This window comes from Solanum stenotomum, chromosome 12 (genome assembly GCF_019186545.1).
Source record: "Solanum stenotomum isolate F172 chromosome 12, ASM1918654v1, whole genome shotgun sequence".
Classification (NCBI taxonomy): Eukaryota; Viridiplantae; Streptophyta; class Magnoliopsida; order Solanales; family Solanaceae; genus Solanum; species Solanum stenotomum.
Window position 1 is genome coordinate 25,789,643 of NC_064293.1, and position 11,208 is coordinate 25,800,850.

The 11,208-nt window shown below is 35.7% G+C and overlaps 1 non-coding gene across 1 annotated transcript; it reads left to right on the top strand.

Moving 5' to 3' along the window:
• Positions 1–1,643: 1,643 nt before the first annotated feature.
• LOC125849605 (small nucleolar RNA R71) lies at positions 1,644–1,750 on the top strand. The gene has a single exon (XR_007444681.1). It is a non-coding gene; the product is annotated as a small nucleolar RNA R71 (small nucleolar RNA).
• The last annotated feature ends 9,458 nt before the right edge of the window (positions 1,751–11,208 follow it).

Here is an 11,208-nt window from a genome sequence, read left to right on the forward strand (position 1 = left end):
AAGCATTAAATGTGACTTCATCTTCGTTCACCCAGAGCTTCAATTCTCCGCTTTCAACATCTACTAATGCTCTCCCTGTTGCTAAAACTGGGCTCCCCAAAATAATGGGAATTTCAGCATCAATCTTGCAATCAAGGATGACAAAATCAGCTGAAAAGATGAAATAGTGAACCTTTACCAAAATATCATAGAGTACCCCACGGATGCTTGATTGACCAATCCACCGTCAGAAGCCTCATTGTTGTGGATTTCGGTTCACCCAACCCAAGTTGTTTATAGATTTCATATGGAATTAGATTTATACTTGCTCCCAAATCACATTGGGCTTTGGCAAATTTGGGCATACCGATAGTGCAAGGAATGGTGAAGTCTCCCAGATCTTATTTCTTTTTAATCATCTTATTAGTCATAGTTTCACTACAACTATGAGAGACTTAAGTTGTTTCGAAGTCCAAGCTTCTTTTCTTTGTGACTAGCTCTTTCATGAACTTGGCATACCCTAATATTTCCAACAACACTTCCACTAATCGGATATTAATGGATAATGTCTTGAACATTGATAAGAACTTCTTGAACTTCTCATCCTCATTTTTCTTCTTGAGACGTTGGGGAAATGGAGGAGTTATTTGGGGGAGAGGTTGTACAAATTTTGGGATTGAGGTGCTTTTTCATGCATCTTTTTGTAACTCCTTGGCAAGGCCTTGCCGGATGGGAACCTCTTCTTCCTCAATACCTTTTTCTTCTTCATGAACTTGTGCTTTATCATTACCCGTCATATCACCTACCACTACCTTTCTACTTCAAGTAACCACAATCAAATTTCTATCACTATCCTCTATCAAAGTTGTTATGTGGCTGGCTTCGCCTTCCCCCATTACTTTTGGTTCCAATTGTGCTGAAAGTAGACTCAGCTGGCCTTCAAGTAGCTTGATTGCATTAGCATGAGAGTTCACTGTATTGTTTAATGACGAGAAATTGGCTTTCATTCCTTTTAACAAGTCATCCGAGCCCTCAACTTTGTCAAGGATTCGAGACAACAAATCATCCATCCGGAGACTACTTGCACTCCCCTTTGACCTTGGGCTATCACTCGATTGTGTCTAATCCACTTCATGATCATCTTCTCTTTTCCAATTGTCACTTTGTTTGGCCCATTCTTCATAGTATCTTCTCCACTTTTCTTCTTTGTGAGAAGTCCAACCTTGATTCCCACCCCACTGCAAGTAGCGTGGGTGGAAACCCTCCTCAACTCTGTGAAAGTTCCAACATTTATTCTCTCCCGACTTTAAGTAGCCCGAGGGAGAACCCTCTCAACTCTAAATACTATCCTTTCTCCTTTAGGTTTGTCCATATTTTCTAACACTTGTTTTTGTAGCATTTCTATTTGGGATAACATCTTGTTGATGTTTTTATCCCTTTCTCTTTCTTTATCAAGCTGTTCTTGAGTCATCCTAAAGCAAAAAGGCAAAACTTGATCTTCTTTAGTGTAGCATGCTTGATTTATTTTCTTCATGTCATCAAGAAGAAACAAAGCCACTTCAAATGGTTGCAACATTATTCCACCTCGAAGCAATTGATCAACTATTCCTTTATTTATTGAGTCAAGATTTCGATAGAAGTATTGTAACAACACATTGTTTGGAAGTCCGTGAGTCGGGCATTGAATTAGTAGCTTCTTAAACCGCAGCCATGTTTCATGGATGGGTTCACCTTCCAATCGTTTGAAACCTTGAATGTTGTCTATGAGTTTCATCATCCTTGACGGGGGAAAGAACCTCACATTGAATGTTGTGGTAAGCTCATCCCAAGATGTGATGAAATACTTCGGTAACTCAGCCAGCCATTTGCTATCTTCACCCGTTAGAGATAAAGGGAATAACCCGAGACATATTGATTCTTGTGATACATTCTTGAATGAGAACATACCACAAAACATCTATAAAATTCCGCATATGCTCATGTGTGTCTTCATGAGCCAACCGTCCATAGAGTCCCTTCATTTGGAGGAGATGTAGAGTTGTGCTAGTAACATGGAATATAGCATTCCCTTCGGTTGATGGTAGACACATTGCACAAATTCCACCCCAATTGGATTGGGTTATGCACACTATTAAGACCGTCAATATCACCTTTGTGGACAACTTGGGTACCATTAATCTCTGCCTCACTCATTTCCTCTTCTGTTGAACACAACTAACACAAACAAAAAACAAATCAAATTGATTCAACTACAGCTAACAAAATCACAAATTAAACTTCGATAAGAGAATTCTAAACAACACCATTCCCCAACAGCGGTGGCATTTTGAATAACGTATCAACTACATCTCATCTGATACTAGGTGTAGACGATCATTAAGCGGTATAAACCCAACAAGAGAGTTAGGGTCATTCCCATAGGGAGCAGTTTTGTTTTGAATTTAAGTATGAAGTTAGAATAGTGATTTCCGTAGCTGAAGGAATAAAGATTATCGGAAACTATTAATAAAATTAGAAAGGTGACAACAATGTTAGGGCAAGGGGTTTTAAATAACAAAATAGCCTCAACAATTATTTAAAAGTAATCAACTAGTAGAACGATACTTGGGGGATTCACCGACCGATTGCTAAAATCAACTCAATGGGTGTTAATTGATAAGAAATAGTACTAACTTTTCGTGGGTAAGATGAACTTTAGATGCGGTACTTTTCTCTCGAACAACTACCCCGTTTCAATTGAGGTCTCTCGAAGCTCAATGTGTTAAACATGGAGACCAACCAACAACCTCACTATATCCACTCTTTCGAGCTGAATACATATATTGAATCTTGGGATTTACTCTCTCGAGTTGAACCCACCATGATCCAATGACTACGAGTGCCAACTTATAACCTTAGTTTTACACTTTTTTCTCAATAAAGCATAAAACGCTAAATCATACTGAAATAGCATTAAACAAAGCAATTAAACCACAACAATAAGTTGTACCCACTTCGAATTAGCACTAAAATTGATAATGACTAACACCCCATCAAGACAAATTCAACAATTAATCACATTGTCAAACCCCTAAGATTGGGGTTCTAGCTAATCATCGTAATAGAAGAAAATTCAGCACCTAACACATTTTCTATAGCTGGGTATTGATTTTTGAAGTTCTAAGATGAATAATTTTTTATCTATTACAACACCCAATTGAAATATCCAACAAAATTACTAAAATCAACAGAAATAGTGCTTTTGTTCTCTCTATTTCATTCCACAATGACTGGCTACTTTCTCTCTCTTCCAAAAATCAATTTATACTAATATGAGATGTGGCTTTTTAGGGCTGATCGGCGAGGAAACTCGGGCTTCACTGACCAGTTAGCGACTCGCCGATCGTCCTTGTCTATCGCCTTCTTTCTTCACATTTTAATACATCATGCACTGTAACTTTAGGCGGTCTGGATAGGGATCGCCGATCATTTTCGCGATCTTTAGTCCTTTGATTCACCAATTCAATTTCATCTTTGTCTCGTTCAGTGCGTTCGGCAATACAATCTTGTTTCATGAATCAATTTGGCGATTCGCCGATATAGAACACTGTTCGCCCAAATTTCTCTCGTTTCAGGCACATTGCACTGTAGAGTTAAGCGGTCTAGGGGAAACTCAGCGATTAGCTGAGTGCTCTTGGCAATCGTCAGGCTTGCCTTTCTCCCCTTCTTCAGCTTGTTTTGTTCCTTTTTGCGTGTTAGTGTCCTTGCTTTGCTCCTCTATCTACATACCTAAAAATCAAGGTTTACACATCAGTTCATAACATAAATTAAACATTTGAGGACACTAAATTCATCAAAACAAAGCTCTAAATGAGTCCAAATCTCGGACTAATCATACATGTTTGTAGTAACGCATACTCTTGCCTAGTTTCTTATACAAATATAGGGTTCGATGCTTCAAATTTGCATCTCTGTGGCTAGAGTTCACTATAGTAGTGTTGAAGATTGGTCAGTCCTCATGTTCATATGGTCTTTACACTTCAGTGTTGTAAGTGATGTACGAGTTGCGCCCTGATCTCTCATATGTACTAGATGTCTTTGAGACATTGTTAGATTTTCGCTTCATTTTTGTAAAACTCTTATGTTGAAATTGTCTTTTGATTTCTCTTAAATTTATATGTTGTTGTATGATGTATGCTAAGTGGCTTGTGTAGGGCCTATACACGATGTTATGCTTAGGGTTACCTTGGGTCGTGACAAATCTCCTTGTCCCTAACTATGTGCCCCGTATGATTTTTCTTAGAAAGACATAGCTAGTGGATCCACCAAAGCTAGAAGTTGAGGTCCTTAATTTTGAAAGTAAGGACATCTCTTTTCGGTGTGGGAGAAAGACACCAGTTTTCATGTTATAACTTACTAGTCTATGTCAGTTAATGAGAAATATCCCACAAAATGAACTAAGTGACTTAAAGGGGTTGTTTGATTTGAATACAAGTTATACTTGGATAAGTTATGATGGTTAAGTTATGTTGGGATTAGTTATGCTGGAACTAGTTATCTTGACATTTTTTCCTATTGATTTTTTTGTTTTTTCTACTAAAAATATTAACCGTTCCATACTTCCTAAAATAAGTTGTTTGATTACAAAATATCATTTTATTTAGCTTTATGTATATTTTTGTTATAGAGTTTTAGTTATTCATTCTTAAAAACAAAAAATCCACCTTATTTAGCATAATTATTTTTTATGTATGATAGGACTTAACCCCTGAAAAACTCACTTTCAAAGTTGGGAACAAAGAGATAGAAAATGATAGAATTTAACTCTTGAAAAATATAGGAATAGAAAGATTAGTTCCCTTACCATGTTTGTAAAACCAGTATCCCATATTATTTCAATAGTGCTCTTTCAATGGAAGTTCATAATTAAAGGGTTTGAAGGTAGTTTTATCATTTAATAAGTTTATCCCATGAAAAATTATGATGAGATTATTATACCACCCCTTGGGATGGATAGGTTATTCCCATACTATTTATTAATCCTAGGATAAGTTATCTCAAATTTCCAACGAAAAACTAAATTATGTGCCACTATATATTTATCCAAGACTATTTGTATTTATCCTTCATGCCAGATGAACCCTTAAGGTTTTATGAAGCTTCCTAGACAATTTTAAGATGCATTGACCATGTTCTTGATTTATGATCCTCCTTTAATGGTTTTACTATGTTTAGCTTGGTCGTGCATATCATGTTTTACATTTTATGCATATCCCTCATGCTTAGTACATTTCATGTATAAATGCAAATTTGTGCCGTCATTGTCCAATAATGTAGGGTGTGGCACTTCATGTCCTCCCACTCGTCACTAGTTGTACGTTTGAGGTTGAAGACGCGGTGAGTCCTCATGTTCTGAGGACCATGTCATTTTTATATTTATTTTCTGATTACTTTAGTTTTTTGATGTTGTAGATGGTGTACGGGTTATCTCCCGACCACTTCTTTGATGTATTAAATTTGCTTATCAAGACTATGAGTAGACTTTCACTTTTATGTCAAACTATTTTATGATATGAGACCTATGCTTAAGTTCTCGTATTTTCTATTATATTATGTTGTATGTATGTTAAGTAGCTTGTTTAAGGCCTCCCGGGGCATCGTATGACATGTGACGTCTAGATTGTAATTTGGATCGTGACAGTCTTCAGGTGGATGCTTTGCGACCTCAATTGTGAGCCATCAACCTCTCAATTCAAGGGTGAGCCACTTCTTCCTAGTTGTTATACTACCTAAGGAACCCCAATTACCAACAAAAAAATTTGTTGGTAAATTGATCAAATTGGTTGGCAAATTGAGTTACCAACCAAATGCTAACTTATATTAATCCGTTGCTAAAAGGCTCGTCGGTAAATATTACCAACTGATTTTAATTTGTTGGTAAACTTACCAACCAAAAATTAGTTGGTAAACACCCAAAGATGTTGTTACAAAATCTTGAAACATGGTCCTGAAATTTCCGTTGGTAAATTCACCAACTAATTTTTGGTTAGTATATCGTTAGTACCTTTACTAACGAATTGAAAAGGAGTTAGTAAATTTTTTTCTTCATTATTCGATTCTGTTGGTAATTATAGTAAATTTATGTTAGTAATTTACCAATAAATTTTAATTACTTTTTTTTTTTTGGTTTCCCTTTTTTTTTTTGTTTTCCCATCCAGTGTCCGGTACACACACCGCAGCCGACTAAATCCGGATTCACACCGGGAAGTCCCACATTGGCCCACACCGTAGCCCGACTAAATCTGGATTCACGCCAGGAAGTCCCACGTTGGGGAGTAAAGTGCTCCCTAACAAAGGCGACTCCGTACCCAAGGGGAATCGAACCTGAGACCTCTTGGTTAAGGATGAAAGAGTACTTACCACTCCACCAGAACACTTGTTGGTAATAAATTTGAAATGCGTTAGTATGATTATTTGTTTTTCTAATAAATTTACTAATATTGTTAGTTTATTGTTAATATATCATACAAGGCGACTCCGTACCCAAGGGGAATCGAACCTGAGACCTCTTGGTTAAGGATGAATGAGTACTTACCACTCCACCACAACCTTTGTTGCTAATAAATTTTAAATACGTTAGTATGATTATTTGTTTTTCTAATAAATTTACTAATTGATTGTTAGTTTGTTGGTAATATATCATTCAATTAAGTTCAATGTTAGGTTAGTAATTGATTGACAATATGTCCAAAATATCATTAACTGAATGATTATCCAATAGTAAAATATTCATTAATTTATTGCATTTAAAAATCTAAGAGCACGAATATAAATCCAAAAATACTAATATCAATTTTATAAATCATATTTGAATGAAATAATGCAAAATCTATGATAACGAGTTAAATTAATTTCAATATGACACATATCATTATATCAAAAAATTTAATTTGAGCACGTTTACCAAAAATATTGACCAACTCTAAATCTTGGCCAAAATTTAAAAGTTAAAACACCTAACAGTAGAACTGAAAATTGAAGCCTCAAAACCTGAACCAACCATCCTATTGGATACAAAAATGACCTTCCAAAGCTAATCGCGCTGACGAAATTCTCATCAGAGAACGTTTACAAAATATATTAAGCAAAGTCAAATTTTGGTCAAAAGTTAAAAGTTAAAACGCCTAACAATACAAACTGAATATGAAAACCTCAAAATCCAAACCAACCATCCTATAAGAGAAAAATGACCTTTCAGAGCTAACCACGCTGACGAAATTCAAATTTGAGCATGATTCCCAAAAAAATTGACATAGTTCAAATTTTAGCCAAAAGTTAAAAGTTAAAACGCTTAACGACACAAACTGAAAATAAAAGTCTCAAAACCTGAACCAACCATCCTATGAGACCAAAACTGAACTTATATGGCTAACCGCGGTGACAAAATTTCATTTCGAGCACGATTACCAAAAATATTGACTAAAGTGAAATTTTGGCCAAAACTTAAAAGTTAAAATGCCTAACGACACAAACTAAAAATGGATGCCTCAAAACCTAGACCCTCTATCTTATTACATCAAAAATGACCTTTTGCATCAAACTGCACTGACGAAATTCTCATCTGAGCACGTTTATCAAATATATTGACTGAAGTTAAATTTTGGCCAAAATTTATAAGTTAAAACACCTGACGGAACACATTAAAAATGAAAGCCTCAAAACCCGAACCAACCATCCTATTAGATAAAAAAAATTACCTTTGGAGTTAATTACGCTGACAGAATTCTCACCTGAGCACGTTCATAAAACTATTGACCAAAGTCAAATTTTGGTCAAAACATAAGATATAAAACACCTAACCGAACAAACAAAAAACAGAAGCCTCAAAACTTGAACCAACCTTCCTGTTATATAAAAAATGACCTTTCGAAGCTAATGACACTGACAAAGTTCTAATCTGAGCACGTTTACCAAAAATATTGACCAAAGTCAAGTTTTGGCTAAAATTTAAAAGTTAAAATGCCTAATGACACAAACTGAATATGAAAGCCTCAACACTAGACGCTGATTTACCAAAAAGTTTAACTTTAATTGATAAATTTATCAACTATTCAAATATAATTTATAATTAATAATTTACCAATAAATTTTATCACAGTTGATAATAGTTACTATTCAACCAAACATTCATATATAATATTACCAACTAAAAATTAATATGTTGGTAAATTTTACCAATGGATTAATGATCGGTTGGTATATTACCAACTATTTTAATGATGTTAGTAATTTACTAACTACAATCTTTATTCGTATAAGACCTCTTTGAGGTCGAATACGCCGGTAACGACTAGGGTGTGCTCTCGGGTCGTTACATAACCTAGGTGGAGAATTGGAGGAACCTTGACCAGAAAACCTTTGTTGGAATCTTGGACGGCCTTGTCCATCGGACCTTGTGTTAGAGAAATTATCATCACCGATCATAGATCTCTTTCCCTCTCTAGAATTTTTCTTGTGTTTCTCCTCCTTAATTGTTGTGCATGCACCATGAGACGAGAGATGTCCATATCATGGATGAGCATTGCGGTTCAGAACTCTTTAACCACCATTTTGGACACACCCGAAACAAACTTACTCATCTTAATTCTTGAATTCACAACTATTGTGGGAGCATACTTAGACAATTGAGTGAACTTTAAAGCATATTCCCTCACATTCATACCCCCTTGTAGTAGGTTAATGAACTCTAGCACCTTGGCTTCCCTCATTTCAAAGGGAAAGAGCCTTTCAAGAAACACGGCCATAAACTTCTCCCATTCTAGAGGACCCGCATCTTCCGGTCTCCCTTACTTCCATTGATTATACAAAATTTGAGCCACACCTTTCAATTGGTAAGTGCCCAACTCCTCCTTTTCTACCAATATAACTCCCATGATCATCAACACCTTATAGACCTACTCGATAAGCACTTAAGGATCTTCCTCAACTTTGGAATAATGAACTCTGAAGGATTCATCCTTGTAAAGTCCCTCACTCTTCAAGCTGCCGAATTCACATTTGAGCTTGCGAGAACCGCAATATCCCTATTGGCTTGGACCGTAACCTTTTGAGCAAACACTTGAAAAGCAACCCTAAACTCCGCATTAATAACATGCTTAGCCAAAGGATCAACTGGAACTCGAGGGGCTTGGGGAAGAGCTTCTTTTTCCGCGTTCTCCCTCACATTCATTCTAGCATAAGCTCTTCGGGTAGGTATATCTTGAAGAACATAGGATAAGGATTAGTAGAGAGACCTTATAGAGTTAAACTCTATCACACTACTTAAGAGTAATGAAAGAAGTGAAGTTTCCTAATCATCTTGTAGCCTCTCATTCATAAATGTGGCGCGCTTCACACTCATGAACAAGACTCTACTAGACATGGCCTATGAGACATCCTAGGACCATTCTAAACCTTGTGCTCTGATTACAAAGTTTGTAACCACCTAGGGGTATACCCTAGATGTAATATGATGTATAGAACCCCGAAGGACTCCATACAAGCCACTTAGTCCTCATAACATAAGAATAGAACAATAAGTGTAAACCAATAGTCCAAGTCCAAAACATTTTACAAAATGAAAAACGAAAGTCTAAATTCTTATGTTATCATAACCATCTAATACAATAGAATGAAATTGGTCCTAGCCCATACATCATGTAAAAATAGAAATACATGAAAGAAACTAAAAAAACAAAGTCCGTCCTCGAAGCATGAGGACTCACCAAACCTCCAGAATCAAACAAATCACCGATTACCCACCAAATTGAGCACCCTGAATTTCGGACCCTACATTTGGGAAAAATGTAGACAAGATTATGTGTTAGTACAAAACAATGTACCAAGTATGTTAGCCATGCATAAAACATTTAAATCATGCTAAAAAGGACATTTCATTTCATGACATGCAATTGACCAAGCTAAAACATATATATGAAAGAGTTGTAAAACATAAGTCATAAATCATGGTCAATGCAAGCTAAGTTCTTCATTAAAAGCTTTTAACTCATATGCGATACTTCTTTAAGTAACCTTAGTTCATTATTACTTGTGGGGAAATTAGCCTTAACCGACATTAAGACCATGTGAGCTATAACATGGAATCCGGTGTCGACCCCTCACCGAAAGAGGTGTCCTACTTGCTGAAGGTAGAACCTTGAACTTCTTGCTTAAGTGGATACACTAGATAATCAATCCATTGGGTCTCATAGTTATGGGATAAGGAGATTGCTACTAGAATCCATGCCTCTACTAATAGGGGAGCTTCCATCTCATGAGATTACTTTGGAAATCCTGCCTCTACTAATGGAAGAATTTCTATCTCACTATCAATATTGACTTGGTCCTAAGCATAAATTCCCATGGAATAGTAATTTCTTACTTGACATTATTACACATGAAAAGGTGCCTTTGGACAACAAATTCAAGCTAGTTTCATTAAGATAACTCCCTGTCTTTGATTCAATTAGGTGAGAAAGCCATTAAACCTAAGAATCATTTCTATGTAAGAAAACCTTTCACATCATGCTAGTATGTGTTTGACTGAGAATATCATTTCAAAATATAACATCACCATTGGTACTTTAATCTTAAAGCACAATTAAAACATTTGCATAGATTTCATAAAATAATGCATAATTCCATAATTTACCTCTTGAGGTCAAAACCCACTTTCAATCATAAACTATTAGAAAACATGGGTTAGATGTGGATTATATCATAAATACATGTACAACTTGCAATATTAACTCCATTTCATAAAACTCTTCCTTGAAGATCAAAATCCAACATCATATGATTCATAACTTGAAAACATGGGGAATTACATGGGTTCATGGGGAAATAATCATAAAATCATCATGTATTATCCATTCATGCATAATAGATCATAATTCAATCATTTAAATCAATAATAAAGGGAACCCGTGATAATTGATGAAAACCCTAACTCAATTGCGAAATTTTATCTTTTGAAATATAGAGATTTAGGAACTCCATGGATGAAAGGAATACATGGATGAAAACTATCATACCATGAGTCCAAATTCTAGCCTTTAATGTAGGAATTGGAACCTTAGCTTGAAACCCTAGGTGAATCCTTCTTCTTCATCTTCAAGTTTCTAGAGAGAGAATATTTTGAGAGGAGTTGGTTTTCTTTTAGGAATTTGGAAGAATGTATTAAATGAGTTACTCTGGGGGTTGCAAAAGCTT